This window comes from Oryzias melastigma, linkage group LG22 (assembly GCF_002922805.2).
Source record: "Oryzias melastigma strain HK-1 linkage group LG22, ASM292280v2, whole genome shotgun sequence".
In the NCBI taxonomy this organism is placed as follows: Eukaryota; Metazoa; Chordata; class Actinopteri; order Beloniformes; family Adrianichthyidae; genus Oryzias; species Oryzias melastigma.
The window spans coordinates 9,785,551-9,806,869 of NC_050533.1; the positions used below are offsets into that span (position 1 = coordinate 9,785,551).

Here is a 21,319-nt window from a genome sequence, read left to right on the forward strand (position 1 = left end):
TTTCTTTTATTGTTTTTCATTTGATAAATACCTCCTGTTTCTTCTTTATTTGCTTGTGCAACCGTTTAATTTCCCTGCGGTATTAATAAAGAACAATTCACGGCCTCTCTGGCACGTCAATCAATCATTGGCATTGCGCTTTAAGGCTTTAGTGCATCGATTTGAACCTCCAGAAGCGGGCGGCTTCATCCATGTTTCATACAGAGTCCATGATTAGCTCTCACAAGTGAAGCCGCTTAATCTGTGCCATGTTTTTCCTTCCAGGCGTCACACCCCACAGTGTGAGCTCTGCTTGTCTGTAAAACTGAAAACAGGAGAAACGTAGATAACAGTTTTACCCACCTCGAGGAGGAATTCAAATCTTCTGTAAACAGTATTCAGAAAATACATCCGATTAAAATCTAATGTTTGGGAGTTTTTCCTCCAAAAGTTAATTGATTAACTGAGTATCAACAAATTAATATTTTGTTCATGTTGTGATTATTAATCAGCTTCTTGTTTCAACACCACTGAGCAGTGAAACACATAATAGATGGCATTAACCTTGATTACAGCATTGTTTTGATGAGAACAGAGGCATTTGAGTGGCTGTTGCTGGTTTTTTTGGAAAATGTCAAATTGTTTATTTTTTATTTTTTTCCTCCAGTGCTTGTCCGTATTTTTTTTCTTTTTCGGTTTCAGTCTGTCGCGCCACAGGACACGCTTCCTTGGCCTCTCCCCCACTGTTCCTGTGTCCGCAGAAGTTGCTGTTCGGATACTTCGGCCACATGTGGACAGTTGATGGCAAAATAAATTTCCCTCATTCGCACAATGATGGGAGACGATGGGAGACCGGGGCTCTGCTGCTGTCGACTGCAGAGCTTGGAGATGCTGCAGTAAATCATTTGAAAAAGACATAAAGCCACCCGGAAACCAGAAGCGCTGCACAGGTCTGTGGTCTGCATTTTTTTCCCCGCCAACAAAAAATATCTCCTGACAGGGAGTTTGCAATTAAAAGAAAAATTACCCATGTTAAAGGTTAGGAGGCTGCAGTTGCTAAATCCAATAAATGCACAGCAAGCTCCAGAAAAGTGCGGAGCCGAGCAGAATGCAGCTCCTTCCAAGCCAGAAGGGATGTTTAAGTGCCGCAATGTAAATGCTTTTTTAACAACAGCAAATGTTGTGCGGGATTGGTTGACGTAAAACACACAACTTTGTGATGCTTCACCAGGAGTTGTGTTGAAAAGTTGGTTCCCATCTTCTGTTAACTGCTATTCCTTTCCCTCGAATTATTGCCTCATTACACCTCACTACCTTCATATTCCCTTTCTTCTTCTTGCGTTTCAGTCTCATAGTAACACTGAACCATGCCCACCCACCTTTTTTTTAACTTCTCTATCTGGCTCAGTCACGATGTTTTTCAAAAGTATTTCTCTGACTTCATGTCTTTAGAGACCCAGCTTTATATCAAAAAAATGAATTGGATCCTGAGCACCTGTTTACAGTTGATCTCGGAGCTGAAAGGTTTGCACACAGCCGACTGGAATGGACTTATTTTCGTTCGCTGATAATCCTGCGCTTTGTCCTTCTCTCTTTCAGAACGCCGCAGTAAAAGAGACAAAAACAAGAGCAAACCTTGACCTTGGAAATCCAGTTGTGCAAGAATGAATCTCCTTTTTTCCACAGTTCATTGGGCAGTTTGATCTTCTGAGGAATGGTTTGTAACCTTTGAAATGGAACAAAACCTTCATCAGACCTTTAAAATTCCAGGAATGTTTCACAAGTCCTTTAAAAAGTTTCTGAAGTTTCACTTTCACTTGAAGTTTTATCTTGCAGATTTTAAAACTTGGAAACAAGCAGAGTTGAAAATCGCTAATGAACTTTACTGTTGCTCCTGCTTTCTTGACTTGGAAAAAAAAGGCAGGTATCTAGAAAGTTTCTGCAGTTTTTCTCTTTTGGCAGCCTCCTCTGCAAATTTTCTGACATTTATTACAGAGTTATTTGACAGCACCACGAACTCTTTCAAACACGTTGACGGTCTGCATCTTAAGCATTTAAGCAACAAGAGGTTGGAGGCAAGGTGTCTATTTGTGCAGATGAGCCTTGTTTTTCAATCATTTAAAGACCTGTTCCAATGAAAATCATATTTCTACTATATTGAACATGTTCTTGTTGCATATTTCTTGTAATGGAGGATATATATAGAATAATTTAACATCAAAACCTCGTTTGAGTATTTCTTTATTTAAATCGTGTTGGATGAAAACCTGTGACACAGCAACTGCCATGGGCGGGCCAAAGACTCCTGGCGCCATTCCAATGGGCTATGCACGACGTACTTCTGTGTTAACTTGCTAAGGCTGATGTTATTTCAGATGTATCTATGTGCGACCAGCTCCAAAGGTGATGGAAATTCATGTTGGTGACACCTAATAGGGGCAGCCAAGATGCGCTTTGCTGGATTTCTGCACGTATTTTAAGTACATCAAAGGCTAAATGTTGTTGTTGGTCGCACATATTTAATGCTAAAGTTCCATTAGCCATCACGCAGCTAGAGAGTGGTGAGCTGCACACACCGCCATGATCGGGAACCATTTGGTTTAACCCTAACCACAACGCTAACCACAACGCTAACCTTAACCCTTCCTTTGGATCCAAGAAAAAAGTTCACCACTGGCTGCACGTATTTAAAAAAAAATACATGCGAATACCATGTGGTCACTTTCGCTAATGCTAACTAGCATGATAGACACGTCTAATTATCTCTGTCTTTATCTTTAAGACATGTTAGTTTTGTTTCAATTACTCAGTCTGACAGGTGAGATGACCGTTAGCATGTTACCAGCACTCGATGAAGATGGCAGAGGCACCTCATCAGCCGAGAGTAGGACCAGCAGTCTGAAAGAAGTTCTGTTCAGAACTTTTGAACGCTCTAACATAGCTACATTTCATCTCAAGATGTGGTAGCGTTTTGTGAGTACTGGGTGTTTGGTGTTTCATGAGGGCAAACTTTGCCTTTTTGGATGTCATTGTGCATAGACACAATTACAAATAAACATGCAGAAAATTAAACAACACCAGGAATAGTACAGAGATTTGCTAAGTTGATGTATACAGTTAGCCACAACCAGAAATAAAAGAGCGTTCTTATTTTAAACCAGATACATGTCTCACAGCTCAGTGCATAGATTCCATACGGATGCATCCTTGCAGACAAATCCATTAACGTTCTTGTCTGACTGGATAGCTTCAATATTTCGTGTTGTTTTTTTTCTGCCATGCTAACGTTAGCTTGGGCTAGTGAGGTGCTATAAACTAGCGGGAGAGAGAGTAAACAAAGGGTCGATTGGAAATTAGCACGGTTAATATGGGCTAACTCACACACCAACACTCTTATCTCAAACAAATTTCTAATAAACTTTAGCTGCTTTGCAGAAATTATTTTTTAAAAAAGCTTTGATTTTGGCTATAAACTGCATGATCATAATTAAAAGATCAATTTGAATGCTTTTAAAATAGATAAAAGTACAGTTGAAGTGGGACGTTAAGCCAAACTAGTAAAGATTTAATTTATCTTTATTTTAAATATGATTTTTTTGTGCACAGCGTAACGTTTATCTGCCTTTATTTTGGTCAGGGAGACTGATTTTAAAAAAATGAGCAAAGGCTCAAATTATTCTCAGAAGCTATCAGGGATTTAGCTGTTCTATCATTTTTTTTTTTCATTTTTTTCTCTCTACATCAATTTAAAAAAATAGTAATCCTCTCTGATGAGATGCCATTTATTTCAGTTTTTGGTTGTTACTTTTGGGCTTCACAGATTTTAAATTATTCACAAACGCTTTGAAGATCAGACAAAGCATGAATACTTCCACTATATAAAATTAAAAATGATTGGATTGACTGCACAGAATTGTAAAGATGGCGTTTCTGACTCTCTGATCTTTGATTTCGTTCATTTCAAAACCTCTGCACTCGCAGCAGTTTGACTGGAAATGAAACGGCTGAGATGGATTTCCTAATAAATGTGATCCAGTAAAAACATGTGAGGCTATGAAATCCGATGACCCTGATGATCTCTGAGCTTTTTCAATCAGCACCAGCGCAACGTCACAATTCCAGTTTGGCATTATTTGCAGACTAAGAACATTTCCAGCAGCCTCACATGACTAACCACTGATCAATTCCCATGTGTTGTGGAGAGATAATGCACGTTGTTTGGTTTGCTATCCCTCACAGTCTTCCAGCAGGGGGGCAATATTACTAGTTCAAATTTGCTTTGCAGCTGGATAATGAACCAAACACACAATGGAAGTCATAAACAACTTAAAAAATGCACAGTTTGGTGTATTCAGTTAGCTCTGTAAACTGGATGCACATAAAAAGAAAGCAATCTTAATTAATATTTACCTGTTAGTTGTACATTTGAGGCATATGAACTAAAAGCTGCTTTTTCTGTTGCAATTGCTTCAAGGTTAAGCTAGATTTAACATCTGAAAGCTCTTTTGAAAACCTTTTAAAAGGTGAAAGAAACCAGGTTTTTTCAGTACACAGCACTGTGTGGACTATGAGCTTTAACATGTCTGAATGCAAGGGTTATCACTAAAAACACATCCATCAGATCTTTCTCCAAAGCCTCGGTTTCACCTGTTAACTGCAGATGGATGGGATGGATAAGAGGTTTGGAAATGGCTTTTATTAAATAAACCCCTCTTTTGTCAGAGGCCAAGCTTTCCGAGAGGCCTTTTTTAAAAGGCTGAATCAAAATTGGTGGCAAAAATAGAAATTATGCAGGTCAAGTGTGAAGTGAATGAGAAGCAATTTGAAAAGTAATTATTTTCTCTTAAATTGAAGATTTAATCAATCATTTGAACATCTAACAAAAGCAATAATATTTCTTTTTAAAACTTTAGAATAAACAAGTCGACATTCAATGTAAATCTTGTGAAATCTGTCATTTTAAAAACCAAGGAAAGTCGTGTTTTTGGTGTTTTTAACTTCTCAAAGCATTTTTCTGATGGAGAACAGACACTATTTGTACTATTACCAAAAGTATTGGCTCACCTGCTTTGACTCATATGAACTGAAGTGCCATCCCATTGCCAACCCATACAGTTCAATATGATGTTGCAGCTATTACAGCTTCAACTCTTCTGGGAAGGCTGTCCACAAGATTGAGGAGTGTGTTTATGGGAACTTTTGACCATTCTTCCAAAAGTGCATTGGTCAGGTCACACACTGATGTTGGTGGAGAAAGCCTGGCTCACAGTCTCCGCTTTAATTCATCTTAAAGGTGTTTTATGGGGTTCAGGTCAGGACTCTGTGCAGGCCAGTCAAGTTCCTCCATGTCTTTATGGACCTTGATCATGTTAGAAGAGGAAAGGCTCGCTCCAAACTGTTCCCACAAGAGCATGGAATTGTCCAAAATGTTTTGATATCCTGAAGCATTCAAAGTTCCCTTCACTGGGACTTTTAAAAAACATCATCATTCCTCCTCCTCCTCCACCAAATTCCACACTCGGCACAATGCAGTCTTGCAACCTCCAAACCCAGACTGGTCCATCAGATTTCCAGATGATTCATCACTCAAGAGAAGGCATCTCCACTGCTCTAGACTCCAGTGGCATCCGACACTTTGCATTGAGAACACTCAGCAATGGCGAAGGGAAAGGGGGAGCGGGGTTGCTCCAGTCCTACCCACAACTCAAAGGAAAATTTCTAACGAACTATTGGCATTTTGTAAAAACTACTGTCTAGAAAATGACAGCTTTTTTATGTTTTGCATTTTATTAAGGATATAAACGGCATAATCATAATTAAAAAACCATTGGGAATGCTTTTAAAATAGATCAAAAGATGATCAGAGTGGGACTTTAAACTTCAAATCATCAGAGAAAAAAGCTAAATGTGTGTTAAACAGCACACATGCCACCTTTTTTTTTAATACCATTAAAGCTGATGTCGGGTATACCTGTTCAAAATGCAGTTAATAATTTATCATAAGCAAGTGTCAGAATCTTTTTTAGAACCAGACATTTTGTCAGTTTGCTTTTCTAAAGGCATTCAAGTGTGTGTTAACACGGTGTCAGAGTCAAAGAAGTAATGGTCCAAACAAATCCATCATTCCACAATAAGAAATGTAACTTATGAGTGGAAAAATCATGACAACCAGACAGCCGAGTGTAACAAAGAACAAAACCGAGAAAGATCCTCCAGCTTTTGTGGTTAGCTCTCTATCGGAAGACAGGTTTCTCTTTTGTTGCAAAGGAAGATGGAGGAATGAGACCCAGTATTGATTATCTTAATTAAATTACTGTCAGTAATTGTTAACCATTATCTCTCTTAACATCTGCTTTTGAGTTACTTCAATGAGCCAGAATTTTCTGGATTTATGTCACAACTTTTATCTTATCCGCTTCCAGGAGGACGATGAATGAAGGACTGTTTTTAGCCCCCTCTGTGGGCACTTACAACGTTTTGCCTTTCTGAGTCGGCCGTGCTCCTAACTTCCAGAATCTGATCAACTGTGTAATAAGGGACACGCCAAACAAATTCTTGCTCGTCTCCCTCAGTGGTGATGTATATTTCTCACTAAAGCAGAACATGTTTCTGTAGGAGGTCACAGCAACTTCTACAGAACAGAAAAGAAAAGCTGAGAATTCCATTGTTTCAGGGGGTCAAGTAGACAAAAAAGTGAAGGCTGTGCTGTCACGGCCAATGCCTGAAATAACTAACATCTCAAACAATTTCTGGTTTCATCAAAGGTTACAGACAAGAATCTACACCACCCCGTTCATTAATGGTTCATCTAGAATTCTTGAACAGATCAAGGCTTTTATGGAGAAGATTTCCAACTGCTCCTGATGACCATCAATCAATCATTGTGGAGGTGGTCACTTCTGACTGGGGCACCTTGCTCTCAGATGTTAACGTATTTGTTTTTCTCTTGCAGATGTAATTAGGATATTAGATTCAGAACTTCTGTCCATCAAACTGGCTGTGGAGACATAGTCATTTTCTGCAACACCTTATAAAGTGTTTACTGGTCATAAGAACTTTGAGTATCTCAGGTTTTCCAACCAGAAGCACAAGACTATCCCACTACGTCTTTACATGGTCATCAAGTGTTTCCATCTGTCTCACAAACATCTCCTCTTAGATAAAATACATTTTTAGTCCTATAAAAAACAAGTCCAGAATCCCCATCAACTCAAGTTGGCATTAAATCAACGTTAAACTATCTAGACTTATTCGTTTCATTGCAGGTACTCCTCAGCAGCTAACATTTTTCTTTAAATTATTCTTGATGTTACCAGACAGACTGCAAACTAGTGAAGGCCTTTTGCTTTTCTATTTTTTTTAAATAAAAATTAGAATGTCACTTAATTAGATTTAGAACAATAATTTGAACATTATGTTCTTATTTCTTAAGTAGTTTCTGTTAAAGACACTCTGATCATTTTTTGAGCTTTTGCAACATTGTTCCCAGTGAGCTTTTAATTATGATTCTGCCACTTTTAGCCAAAATGAAAAAAAAAAAACAAAACAAAAAAAACTGTTGTTTAGTAGGAGATAGTTTCTGTAAAGCAACTGTTGTTCATTAGAAATCCACCTCTGAGTTGTAGGTGGGACTGTTGGTGCAGAGCAACCCCACCACCTCTTCCCATCACCCGGTTGATTAGACTTAAGCTTACAACCCCTCGTGGCGAGCAATTTTGGAGCTTTCTAGATGTACAGTTTTGATCCAGATACCAGCTCGGACAAGGAAAATTAAGATCTACATGAATCTAGTCCTCTGCAAGTGGATCAATCAATTAATTAAACTTTGTTTTGAAAAAAGTGCTTCTCATACTTGTGCTTCACAATACTCCTAAATATAAATTCTTAAATAAACTTAAGGCTTGGCTCTGCTGGGAGGAAACCGTAGTGTATATAGGGAATTTCTTCATACCAGAAGCCACAGGAACATCACCACAGGAATAGGGTCCACTCCGAAGCCGTGAGGCTGCAATGTTGGACCCCAACTGCCCCATAAAGGGTGACAACCGCGGCAATGACCCCAGACTCCCCTGGCACAACGGATTCCCTAATGGAAACGCCGGGGCACAAAACCTCAAAAGAAAGATGCTAAATTTAAAGAAAAAAAATGTAAAAAAAGAAAAGTCAGCTAGCTTGATGCTAATGTTTAATGGAATTTCCCATAGGACGGCTAATGCTCAATTGAGCAAAACATTCATTGCTGAATAAATGAACATCTTAATAAACTCACAGGCATGAATTTTTCAAACTCTTAAGGAAATGTTTTTTTTAAAGAAAACATTTGTGGTCTAAAGCACAATTTTTTGCTCATTCTTTACTTATTCTTCTTGATAAGAGTGTACTGCTATAACGCAATCGCCACCTAGTGGTCAAACGGAAACGCCCTCCAGGAGAGGCAGAACAAAGTTTACAGTTAATCATCTGAACATTTTTGTTAGAGTTTCTCCTTTTGAGAAACAAATGTGTCTAAATGTTTAAACTATGTAAACTCAAAATTTAATTAAATCAAATTGAATTGGATTGAAAGAATTTTTTAAAAATCGGAATCGAATCAATCCAGGCTCTTGTGAATTGAATCAAATCATTTCTGGAAATTATTATTGATATCCAGCCCTATTATATACATGTGGTCCAATATGAGAAAAATCCCATGAGAGCATGTTAAAAACACCAAAACAATTCATTTTGTTAATTTTACTCTATTTCAATGCCAACTTCCTGCTTGTAAATAAAAGTACCACTCCTCTCACTTGAGAACAACTTTCTGATGAATCACCCACCTGACTTAATCATTGCACACACCAAAGGATTTTGTAATCATTAAGTCAAAAGGTGATGGAAAATAAAAGAGCCAGGATCCTGTGGGGCTGTCAGAGGCAGACTATTAGCTTCTGCTGGCTAACCAGCCAGACATCGCCGCGGCTAACAAACCCCAGAAGAAGGCAGTGGCAACGGATGTGGCAATCTCGAGTAACACCGAGATCAAAATGATGTGCAAAGCGAGTCCAACAGTGGCAGTCATGGTAATCTGAGCTCCTGGGGGCAAAGAAGCAGTGAAGACACTGGGAAGAGCCATCAGCCTCAGGAGGCTCATGAGTTTAATATAGGCAAACATGAGCTGAGGCATTGACGACGGCTGAAAGAAGAGCTTGTGTTTGTATTACAGTCTGTTTGTATCATGCTTACAAGTTAGCACGAGTCCCAAAGGCAGAGAAAGGTCTGCAACCTTCACTCCGGTCTGAAGAGAACAAGAGTCATTATAATAACTGCAAATATATTATAATACTTTTCAGAATACTACCAGTTCATGTTTTATTAAAGATGTTTGCAGCTCACTGGTTCTCCTAACTGTATAGTTTGACAAAAACTATGAGAAATATTCTTCCTTTTAAACAGAGGTGTCCCCTTTTTTTCCACCTTAATGCTAATAAAGTCTGACCAATAGTTATTTGTTTTTCTCTACTGTGCAGCACAAATGATAAAATACTCTTAGTCATTTCAAAGACACATAATTGAGGCTAAAATAGAAGAATTTAACAGCTGTCAGATTGCAGTTGCCGCAAAGAAGTGAGGGATTGCAGGGATAAGTGTGACAGCGTCAGCCCTGCTGGACAGACAAACAGCGGGAACAAATGCGTACATCGAGCTTGGCGCACGCTCCTTTTATCCCATGCAGTGTGTCATGTTGTCATGAAAAACATCCCACTCTGAATTTAGAGAGCCTCAGGTCCTGTTGAGCTTTTCTTCCTGCTTTCTGTGATGTCTTTCATGACAGACGAAGCTAAAAACACATGGATCTGTGAAATAAGGATTTAAAGGAATTGAAAAATTGTTTCATAAGAATTGGAATTAAAACAAATGAATGATATTAAATTGATTTTGTTATGTAATCACATAATTGTGTGAATGCGTCACAGCATTCACATTATAGTGATTCTCCTGCTATGTTTTTTGGCACATAAAAACTTACACACTTTCAGCAATTTCTGCAATCTTGGTATCAAAATATTCAGCTTGTTCAGAACATTACTGCTTGTACTTTAGGTAATTATAAACTTCATGGATTTTAAAATATTGATCAAAATACCCCCCTTAGGAAATGAATGAGAAATTTCTCAAACCCTTCAGAATTTCAAGCTTGTGAAATTCTGCATACTTTCAGCTAGAGACACCATTCAAATTTTAAAATATTCAGCAACTACTGGGTTTTTTAGGGTGATTTGTAATTTAGCTTTCATTTTGGCAACATGATAGGTGTTTTTGGCTAAATTTGACATTTTTTTCCAGTTTTTTAAGCTAATTTAGGGTTTAGCTAATATTTTAGCATTATGCTAGCTGTTTTGTCAAAATTATACTTTTTCCTTCTTTAGGCAAATTTGGGTATAGCTAATATTTTAGCATTATGCTATCTGTTTTGTTAAAGTTTGACCTTTTTAAAGGCTCTTTGGGCAAATTTGGAGTTTTGCTAATATTTTTGCATTTTGCTAGTTGTTTTTTTTTTCAAAATTAGACATTTTTTCCATTTTTTTGTTCTAATTTGGCATTTAGCTAATATTTTAGCAAGCTTTCAGATTTGTTCTCAGCCATCAGCTTGAGTATTTTTAGCTATTAGTTTTAGCATTTTAAGCTATTAGCTCTAGCATCTTCAGTGGCCATATTCACCGTACAGCATTCACACTAGCATTATCACAGGTAATAGTATAAATCTATTTAAAAATTAAAATACTCTTAACTTTTTGCTAACTATCAATCTTCTTGGTTACTCATTGAAAAAGGCAGCGTTTTCCTTATTCAGGGCTTCATCCTGCCTGTTTTTTTTTGTTTTGCATCTTGTAGTTCCACCATCAAACATGAAGGCAAAGCAGATGTATGCATATGGCTCATTTTAGCTGCAAAATATTATGAGACAATGAAACAGGCGCAAAAGATATGAAAACCAGCTTGATCAAAGAGACAAAATGAAGCCGAGATGAGAGCAGACATATAAAACAGAGTTCAGTGAGCAGATTTAAACGATATTACAAAAAGGTAACAGAATTCAGAAATGTTTTTCGTTTTCTGAAGTAATGAGAATCATGGTTGACCCGTAGATTTCTTTGAGTTTATTTGCAGCACAGAAAAAAAAATGCTGCTTGATCTTGTTTCTTTTTAACTCCAGGAAAAAAGGAGAGCAGAAGATCAGAGAAGGCTGAGTGGTTCATAATTTAGCAAAAGACAGTTATGGACCTCAGCCTTTAAACCAATCACTACTTCACAGACCGAGTGGATTTGGAAGTTTTTTTTTTTTTTTTCTACTGACAGAAATTCAAATCAGGCTCGAGGGCTGGACTGGATCCATTCTCTCAGTCGTGGTTTTCTTTGAGCTTTATAGTGAGCTTTTGTTTTATTGTTATTACTTGAGGTAATATCATAGACATTCATACACAGGACCAATATTCTCTGATGTCCCCCGCAGGATTTAGAACGGCGGAAATGAGGCCTGAAGTGGGTCAGCCATATTGATTAAAGTTTACTCGGACCAACTTGACGTCATTCCAAAAATGTTCATCAGGGACAAAAAGTTTTGTTTCTTCCACCCACCCAAATAAGAATTGCAACTTGAAAACGCTCAAATTTGAGTTCTAATAAAAATCAAAACGCTCATTTAAAATCCCAAAAGAAACCTGCCCCCAGTGTTTTTTTTTAAAGGAATTGCAGCTTTTGGTCAATTTTGTGCTTCAGATTTGGGAATGAAGTATGGAGGATTGTACATTTAGAAAACATGAAACATTATTTGCGCTAAAAGTCTTATTCAGGCTCACACTGCATCCAGTCAGCTCCAGTACAGATGCTGGAGTTTTTTCGTACCTTGAAAAGTGCGGGAGGCACCCACACTGGATCCAGTCCCGTCCTGTTTCGTTGGCTTCAAATTTTTACCAGACATTGGAGCTCAGCTAGAACACTTTTTTTGTTAAGTTGGGGCTATTAACCACCTAAACCAGAAATCTTGGGGGCGACTGTAAAGTGCTATCCGGTACATTTTTCCTTAATAAAACCTATTTTCTGCTGTACTCACTGTTTTCACCGTGTTGTAAACATTACGTCATTGTGACGTACTTACACAATAGTCAAAAATGTACATTTAAGTCTATATAAGACAAAAGTATTAGTACAAGTTGCTGTCTGGGTCACTGTGTTTTTGTGCAAAGATCACAAAGGCTTTACATTTTTAAAGGATCAAAGTCTATATTGTATTCTGGATCAATCCTTGTGCTAGGCATGTTTATATTAAAAGTGGGGTCATCTGGACCCCACAAAACAGGATTTTTTTTTATCTTCACTGGTGTCTGTGGCAGACATAAAATCCTGTCCACCTTTATTATCAATTTAAGGGTCATCTGAGAGCAAGAGGGTTAAAAAGCCTAGAAGGACTATAATGCAGCCTTGACTTAACTCTGTTATTTTAGTCTGCTCCATTGGACATAAAATAAACTCATCCAAAATATGAATTTGGATTAAACTAGAGATAAAATTTGTCATTGTTTAATTAAATAATAATGTCTTGTATTTATGTGGGTGTTGTTAACAATTAAACCCAGCTGTTGGGTCACACATTTTACAGAAAATTACTTGTTTTTTCAAAAAATATTCATAGTTATGTAGTTAAGTAGGCGGATTGCTTTAGTTTTGAACCAGAATAAAAAGCTAAACAGCAGCTTAATAACTGGAACTTTCAGAAAGTGTAAAAAAACAAAATCATAAAAGGATGATGCAGTATGTTCTAGTCAAACACAACACATTCAGTTTAGGAGTGTTACGTTTTGGGCTGATGGGAGTTTCCTGTGTTAGCAGCTCTAGTTCTGCAGCACTTGGATGTCCTTCATCCCACTCTCTCATAAAATATTAGGTATCTTAATGACACACAAACACACACAAGTGTGTGTACACTTTTAATGACAGCCGAGCATTAGCATTATTTTATTATTCATGCTTTTTTACGTAACCTTTACGTAACCATGGGACCTGTGTGCAACTCCGCGCACGTGTTTGTGCGCACATGTGTGTGTGTGGAGCTCTTCCCTCTGTAGTTTCCCTCATTATGAGAAAGCGCTTTAATGTTTGTCTCCCAGTGGAGAGGGGAAGGCAGTGTGAAACTGTTATTGCAGCGAGAGCGGGAGGAAAATCTAATAGAGGCAGCCAGACAGACACTCCTGCTTATGCGGTATGATCTCTCAGATGATGACATAGGTATTTGCTTCGCCAGCAGCCGAGCAGGCCCCCCTCCCCGTCTGCCTGTGTGACCTCAGCAATATAGTTGCCGATGAAAGAAGAGAGATTGGGGTGTTCTACTTAAAGCGGTAATTTGGATCAAGTGGTTGATGGGAGGGAAGGAGGTGAGGAAGACGGAGAGAGGTTGTGAGGAAACGGTCCGCTTCCATCAGAGTCAGACGGTGCGTAAGAAAGACTGAAGAGGCCTCAGGAATGTGTGTGTTTGGTGTTTGTGTGCGAGCGGCATGGGCACGCTCTGTTGGTCACTGATAACCCCACAGCACAACTGTCACAGTCATGCTTTCACTCACAACCCCAGCAGTGTGCACGCTCCCCGTGTCTGCATAGATGTGTCCATCTGCCTCGCCGCGTCACTGTCTGCCCGCCTCGCCGTTGACCCGCCACCTTCCCCGATACCTCTCTGGCATGTGAGGCCCGCGAGTCGAAAAACACGGGCTTCTGGAGTCTGCAGATCCTGATAAAACTGTGTCTCACAGCCGCGAGGACGCTCGTGGTCATTACTGCTGCACAGCAACTGAGCAGCCAGCTGGAGTGCCAGCAGGTGTCTTCGTGGGCTGGCATTAAACCAAAGCAGAGAAGAGAATTTGGTGGAAACTTTTGCCACTCACTCGTGAACCTGCACTGGAACACACACATCTCCATGTTCTTTTGAGTGTTTTTAGGCACAAACAAGAGGCTTCTTTACAAATAACACTATTACACATTTAATGAATAAAGCTCCAGCTGCCAGAGGTTCTCATTAAAATAAATGTTTTGCCCTGAGCCTGAAGACTGAGTTGACATGGATTACACTTTTAATACGCACTAGCTTAGGTACAAACCGTTCCTTTTCATTTTTGCAAACTGTGCTCTTCTAGACTTGTACTTTTTTAATAATTCATATATTGGTATAATAATTTAATGATTCATCATGCGCTCATCCTCGTCAGGGTCACTCTGACATCACATTAAAATCCTTTCACAAACGAATCATTCACTAAACTTAGACCAAATATAAGGTATAAACTCCAAGTTTTTCATTAAAGGTTGCATTACACTCATAAATAGCCGATTTTATGCAGTTTTATCTGCTTGTGCCACGGAAAAAATCTTTTGGAAAAAGTTCTAATCAAGTCTTGAAAAAGTTCCAATTAACATCCAGTGTGAAGCCGAGGTCTTTTCAGCAGAAACACACACAAAAGACTTTTTCCTTCCAACTATTCAATAGATTTCATAATATAGAGCAGTATCTTAAACAAAAGTCTCTCAGGCAGCTTGTGTAGTTTCATGGTGTTTTCATTCCAAGCGCTGAAGCTGTTACATAATTGTAAAAGTGCCCTTGAGCAAGTAAAGTTCTTTAGGCTGTTAACTTTTCCTTAAACATACTTTTCATTGAAGGACCTATACAATGCAAAATCAACTCTTTTGAGCTTTTACGTGTATTATAAGGACAAATCCTGACAACAGCACAAAGCTGTAGTTTTCTACATTCAAACATCTCTGAGAACTCCTCTAAAACCCTGAGCTCTCAGCATGAGCCTCCCGCAATCCACAAGAACCAGAGGGTCCTTAAATAGTGATGTCACAAAGTGGGGAACAGCCCCTTCCAGGAAGAGTCTGTGCTGTCAGCCCCGCCCCCAGGCTATAGGGAGAAAGTGGATGTCTGCATATATGCAGACATCCACTTTCTCCGCAGAGCTATCGGCAAAACGCTTTGATTTTATATGCACTTCCATCTTCGCAAAAGTGTGGATGTTTGTTTTTCTGGGGCGAAACGCCGAGGTCGGCTCTAGACGATCTTCTTGAAATGGTATGCAAAAGGCAGAGCCTCAGAGATCAAGTTGTCTTACTTCTTGGTAGGAAAAGAACTCATGAAAAAACTCATATTTAATTAAAAAATGTGTTCTTTAGTGTGCCAGAAGTAATATATTATCATATATATGGATAAAGTTCACTATGTAAGGCTCCAGAATACTAAATTTAAACACTAGTCAACTTCACGAACTCATATATTTGCAGATGATCTACTATTAACTGAAAAGTCATTAATACAATTCTTATTGCCATATTTTTCGGACAGCACCAATAAAGTAAGCCTAGTTCTTTTTTTGTTTCATTTTAGCACAACCAATACAATTTAAATACATACTTAACCCTAAAGCGATATCACTGGGTGATTTTCACTTGAGTGAAGGTATTTACATGATTTCCCATATGTTGCATTTTTCTGAATGTCATGGGTCCCTGGATAAAATCTCACATGTCCCAGGAATGGGTGGACCAAAGGCCAAGTCTTCAGTATCTTATTTATTTATTTGTTAGAAATTTTTTGTTTTCAAATTCCAAATTTTTTCAGTAATTTTCTAGCATTATTTGGGATCTTCCTATGTTTTTTTAATTTTCATTTTGTTACATATACCCCAGTTGAAAAAAAAATAACACCTCATCTATATGGGGTCATATTTTGATTAATTTTTTTAAAATACTTTTTATAGGGTATATTAAATCCCAGCAAAAGTGATGGTGTAACTTTTTACAGCAAAAGTGTTCTAGGGTTAAAAACCTTGAGAGTGCTTGAATTTGCATAAGTAGATTTCAAGGTTTTTCAAATCCTTGGATTTTAAATGATTTGACATTTATTTCTTAATATTGAGACTCAAAAAAATCCCACTCTGATAATCTGTTGACAAAGTTTCAAAGCATTCATAGTGGACTTTTAATTATGATTATACAGTTTTTAGCCAAAATCAAAAAGCTGTGTGGTTTTCTAGGACATAGTGTCTGCAGAGCGGTGGAAGTTCATTAAAATCTGCCTCCAAGTTGCAAGCAAGACAGTTGGTGTTGAGTAATCCTCACACACCGTCTACTGTAGGTGGTTATCAGCTGCCTTATGTTGCTTTTTATTCCCCAATTCATGCCAAACCAGCTCAGCAGAGTTCATCTCGACTGTGCCGACCACTTCCTGCTTTCAGGTTATCATTCAAAGTAGTTTTGGAAAAACATGAATTCCTGTTTGGGTCATTTCGTTATAGGACTAACTAGTTTTGACACTTAAAATCCATTTAGGTCAGTCCCAGCAAGAGCTGCAAAGTCCTACTTAAGAAAAATACACTTTATTTATGCTTTTGTGGTCATTATTAATGTATGAAATATCTTTAAATAGTACAATAATTGAGTTATGTTTTTTTTAATATAACAATTTTAGCTTGGTTTTATTTTGACAGCAGCACATGCAAGATCCTTTTAAAATAAAATACCACTATCAAATAAGATTGTCCTGCTGCAGCAGATTTACTTGAATTAAAGATGCAAAAAAAGTCAAATATAGCATTTTCTGCCTTCATCCTTTTTCTCCATTTGTTATTCAATATGACAACATTGGTGAATTATCCATTTAAAAAAAATCTATACATGAAAAGGCAATTATAAACGTTCCCTTTCAATCGCCACTGTTGTGCAGTGGAAGATAAGAATATGTGCTTTAAGCTTATTCTAATAATGCACCATTCTGACAGAAGATTAAACCTTTTTTTCATCATTAAACTCAATTATTGGACAAATTAAAAGTCTAAACATAAATTGCTAAACTTAAAGGAGCCCCAGGTTACAGATGCTTGAACTAGACGCATTACAGTTGATACTGTTCAACTAAAGTTTCTAATAGTACAGTGCCAGATTGTGTTCCAGCACTGCAGACAAAGAAGATTGTAGGTAATCACAAAAACATTAAATTCCTGAAAAACAGTCCGTTAATCCATGCCTCTTGTAGTCTCCATTTTGTCCCCCCAAGCATTAAAAATTCCACATATCCAACCAAAACACCTGGGATATCAGTGGAAAGGCCATGAAGTTCTGGTTTAAGCACATCGGGACAGAGTAAAGAACTTTAAATGTCACAATGCAAACATAGTTGTTCTCTATAGAGGACTTAAACTGATGGGTTGTTTCTCAGGAGGTTTTAAATACCTGTTAGAGCGACTTTTCAGGTACTTTTTTAAACCTTTTCTAGTTTCAAAATCACTTTTATACCATTTAAACCTACTAGAAATCCTGAACTGGACAACTTGAAATATTGGGGTTATCTATTTTGGGGGTGACCATTTTTTAAACAACGATTTGATGATTTTTAAGAAGATTCTGAATTTTTTTTTTTTTTTTTCATGAGTTCTGCTTTCTTTGCAGTTGAACTATAGTGTGGAGAATATGTGTGAATTATATCAACACAAACCTGAACTTACCTTGACACTGACAATACATAATATGAAAAAGAACAACAGAATCTAGCACAAAAAGAAAGTTTTTCTATGCTTTCACAAAGCTATATACTTTTTGTAGGTTGAAATAAAGCTGTCAGTCACGAACAAACCTAAAGACTGCAGGAGAGATGAAAGCAACAAATGCGGTTATTCCCATCATCCCTCTACAATCAAAGAAACAATTCAAGAAGAAACAGACGCTTTTAGTTTTTGTGGAACTGAGGGACTGTTTGCATAGTTTATTAGGGGTTACTATTCACCTGAAGTTCCACTCAGACAAAGTCAAACTGTTTACTTTGGCAGAAGTGGATCAGAAATAAAGAGTTTGATAGTTTGAACCCTCAGTTGGATTTGGTGGCAAATATAAAGTATTTCCATAGTGATGGGGGAAAGAAGTGTAAGCATTCATGGAGCACAAGGTTTTAGGAAAAGTTCAATAATTTCAGATATTTTTTTATTTAAAAGACATAAGGTGATTTAACCAATCAGAGGAGATCCTGTGTCAGGGGGGGCGGGGCATTATCTAAAAACACTAAAATGAGTTCATGGATTGACGAGTCATTATTGAGTGGCTAATAAAATTTACAAACCAAACACATTCTCAAAAAAGAAAAAAAAAAAAACTGAAATAAGTGAAATTAAAAGCAAACAGACCTTCAAAGACAACCTTGACAAACACTAGCTGAGACCAGGATTACAAAAGACTCTCTCTTCTTGGAGCCAAACCAGTCAGCTTGAAGCGTCCACACAAGAAAGTTTTTCAAATAATTCGAACAAAGAAGGGAAAAAAAGTAATTGCTTTAGGTTAAATATTGTGTACATTGTAATAAAACTCAAAGTGTAAGTCGAAGTAAAAAAATAAAAACCTTTGTTGTTTCTACCAGCCATACTTTGAAATTGTTGCACTAGACTTGATATCTTACAGAAGTACTAAACTACCGTCTTGTACTAGTAATTCTTGATCAAACGAATCTGTAAGTTAAAAATAAATAAGAAAAAACAGCCAAATTCCAATAGGAATCGTGTTTTTTGGTGTTTTTAACATGTTTTAGTAGCATTTTTCTCATGATGGAGGACATATTCAAACAAAATGAAGCCTAAAATAGCATTTTTGAGTATTTCTTTAGTCAAATCATGTTGAATCAGGAAAGCTTGAAGGTGTTACGTAAAGTCCACAATCTGATTGCCACAAGCTCCCTGCTCCACTCCATTCTGATGCATCCACGTGCAGACAAATACAGTGTTCTCCTGGATATTCATGTGACTCATGTGACAAAAACTGTCAACTCAAGACGCTCGTATGAAACGTTTGCGTCCGTCGGAGGGGCTGCGGTGATGGAGAAATGGCATCAGCTGACTCAGAATTGGCTAAAAAATATCCTAATATGCTGAAGAAAATAATAGCAGAGGATAATTTTCATCCGGAGCAGGTGTTTATTATGGATGAAACCGGCCTCAACTGGAAGAAGATGCCCTCTTGCACTTATTTGATAAAGGAGGAAGCAGGCGGTCCTGGATTTAAGGTAGAGAGACAGAGTGATGCATCATAAAAAGTAAACTTTTTAAAATGTAAGCATAAAATGTAAACGCATAAACTTTTATAAATCTACATTTAATGAAATAATCTTTAGAAAGAAGGATCTAGATGTGTCCGTACCTGAACATGTTTAAAAAAGTGGGCTGTGTCTCTGCAGACAATCCTTTGTTTTTCCTGCGCGGATAGGATTAGTCACACCTCTTTTCTCATATATTACGAATCAGTTTGATTCCCCAAGGTGCTCTCTCGTGTTCACAGGCCGGTTGACAATGCATCGAAATGTTTGCAACAGTTCACTGATTGCCAAAGAGCCTGCCAGGTCAGTGGCAGCAGCACAGCCAGAAAGATCCATTTTGCTCCTCTGTTAGTGGTCAGCGCGCTGCAGGACTGATTGTCAGAAAACGGCAAGACATTTCTCAGCCTCAATAGCTGCCAACTTACAAATTGCTCCCTGTAGTCCAAAACGGATGCAAGGTCAATTTGGAGGATCAAAAAGGCTTTGTGGCACCGTGCCCCTGTAATTTCGTGGTTCTGGATCTGTTTCCAGATCTGTGCGGAGTGTTATCCTGCCTCACACACCTCAGCTGCATGCCCTCACATCTGCACTGGCTCCATCTGTGACACGTCCACGAGCATGCAATGCTTTTTTATTTATAGGTTTAGAAAAAAAGAAAAGCTAATTTACCTCACTCAAGTATGGCATTATGGAAAAACATGATTTGACATGGCTTCTTTTTCTCTTTGTGTTTTCAAACGCTGAGCTTTGGCTCTTCCTCTGCTGCTCCTCAAATAAGATTTTGCCTATTTGTCGATTATAAATGATGCAGCTAGAAGGGAGCATTATTTTGAGGAGTGTGGGAAGGCAGGTGTCAAAACTAACAGAAGCTGAAATGCCTTTAGAAGTCCCATTTTTGGCTCAGATGTAAAGTCTGTAATTCTTCTTGTAGCTCAATGCTGTATAATCAAACGTGGGGGAGGTGCTGTATATTGATATTATATTCAGCGCCTGGGAGCAGATTTTGTGTCTCACTTTGCTGATAATGATACAGTAGAGTTCAGCTTATTTTGGATATGAAGTGTATATTTTATAATATTAACCAGGTCTGGCCTGTAAGTGCACTCAGACAGGTTGATGGAAACCTGATGGTAAAAAAAGCTACTCCAGACGCTGACACGACTAAGTTAAACAATGTTTAACTCAAACATGTCAGTGGGCATCAGAAATGGTCCAGATCTGGAAAAGAAAGACTAACTGTGTATTCCGACTAGAAAGGTGTGTTGTTTGTTTCCAAACTTGTAAACAAAACCACATGACTAAAGATCTCTTCAGTGATTGGCCAGGACTTAAGGGGGGCGGGACAAATCAACTAGAGAAGGAATAATGGAAGTCCTACTGGAAGTCAAACTTTATATATCGCTGACCAATTTTGAATGTCCATATCAACGTCACGTCACTTACTGTAGAGACAATGGACAGCTCAACCCCTCCCCCACAAAATTCTGGTTCCAAGAAGTCAAAATCCCATAGATTTCCATTGAAAAAACGCTGATACCTTCTTCTTATCATCTTCTTTCAAATCCTAATCTTTTTTTTTAAACATATTTTCTTTGTCATAAGTTATTCAAGGTACAAACTGACCAATCAGATGCTTCAGTAAAAGGATGTGGTGCCCGGGGGCCCCCCACCTCCACAGATTCTCCTGAGCTCACTTTCAGTAAAAGGGGTGTGGACTTCAAACAAGCTCACTCATAACTGGCGACTAAAAACGTGACTCAGACCAACTCGGACCAATCACTGTTGACGGGTTCCAAAATGGCGACGCACGTATATCATTGATTAAAAGCAAAACTACATTTCTGAGTAGTTCTAATTTCAAGTTGTTATGAATCAGTAACAGTCAAAAACAAAGCTTCTTTGGGTTGTTGAAAACACGCTCAATTCTGATGGATTTGCTTGTAGAAAACTAAATCCATGCACGTCTTGGTTTTCCTCGTCTAAACTGGAACCTGGTTCAGAACTCTCGAAAGCTCCAAAATTTTTCATCTTTTTTTGTTGCACCTGTAATGTTAGTTTTGGGGTGTGAGGGGTTGTAAGGTAGCGTGTGAATAATTAGCCCTTGGGGGCTTACTTTACACATACAGTCCCACCCACAATTTAGAAACCAATTTCTAATGAACTACTGCTGCTCTGCAGAAACTATGTCCAATAAAAAGTTTTTTTTTTTTTTGGCTAAAAACAGAACAATCATAACTAAAAGAG

At 38.0% G+C, this 21,319-nt stretch overlaps 1 long non-coding RNA gene across 1 annotated transcript in view; it reads right to left on the reverse strand.

The window, feature by feature from the left end:
- Positions 1 to 1,456: 1,456 nt before the first annotated feature.
- LOC118598004 overlaps positions 1,457 to 21,319 on the reverse strand; it is a 72,016-nt gene continuing 52,153 nt past the window's right edge. The window contains exon 3 of the long non-coding RNA XR_004947039.1: positions 1,457 to 1,705. This is a non-coding gene — a long non-coding RNA (uncharacterized LOC118598004). The remainder of the gene's footprint in view (positions 1,706 to 21,319) is intronic.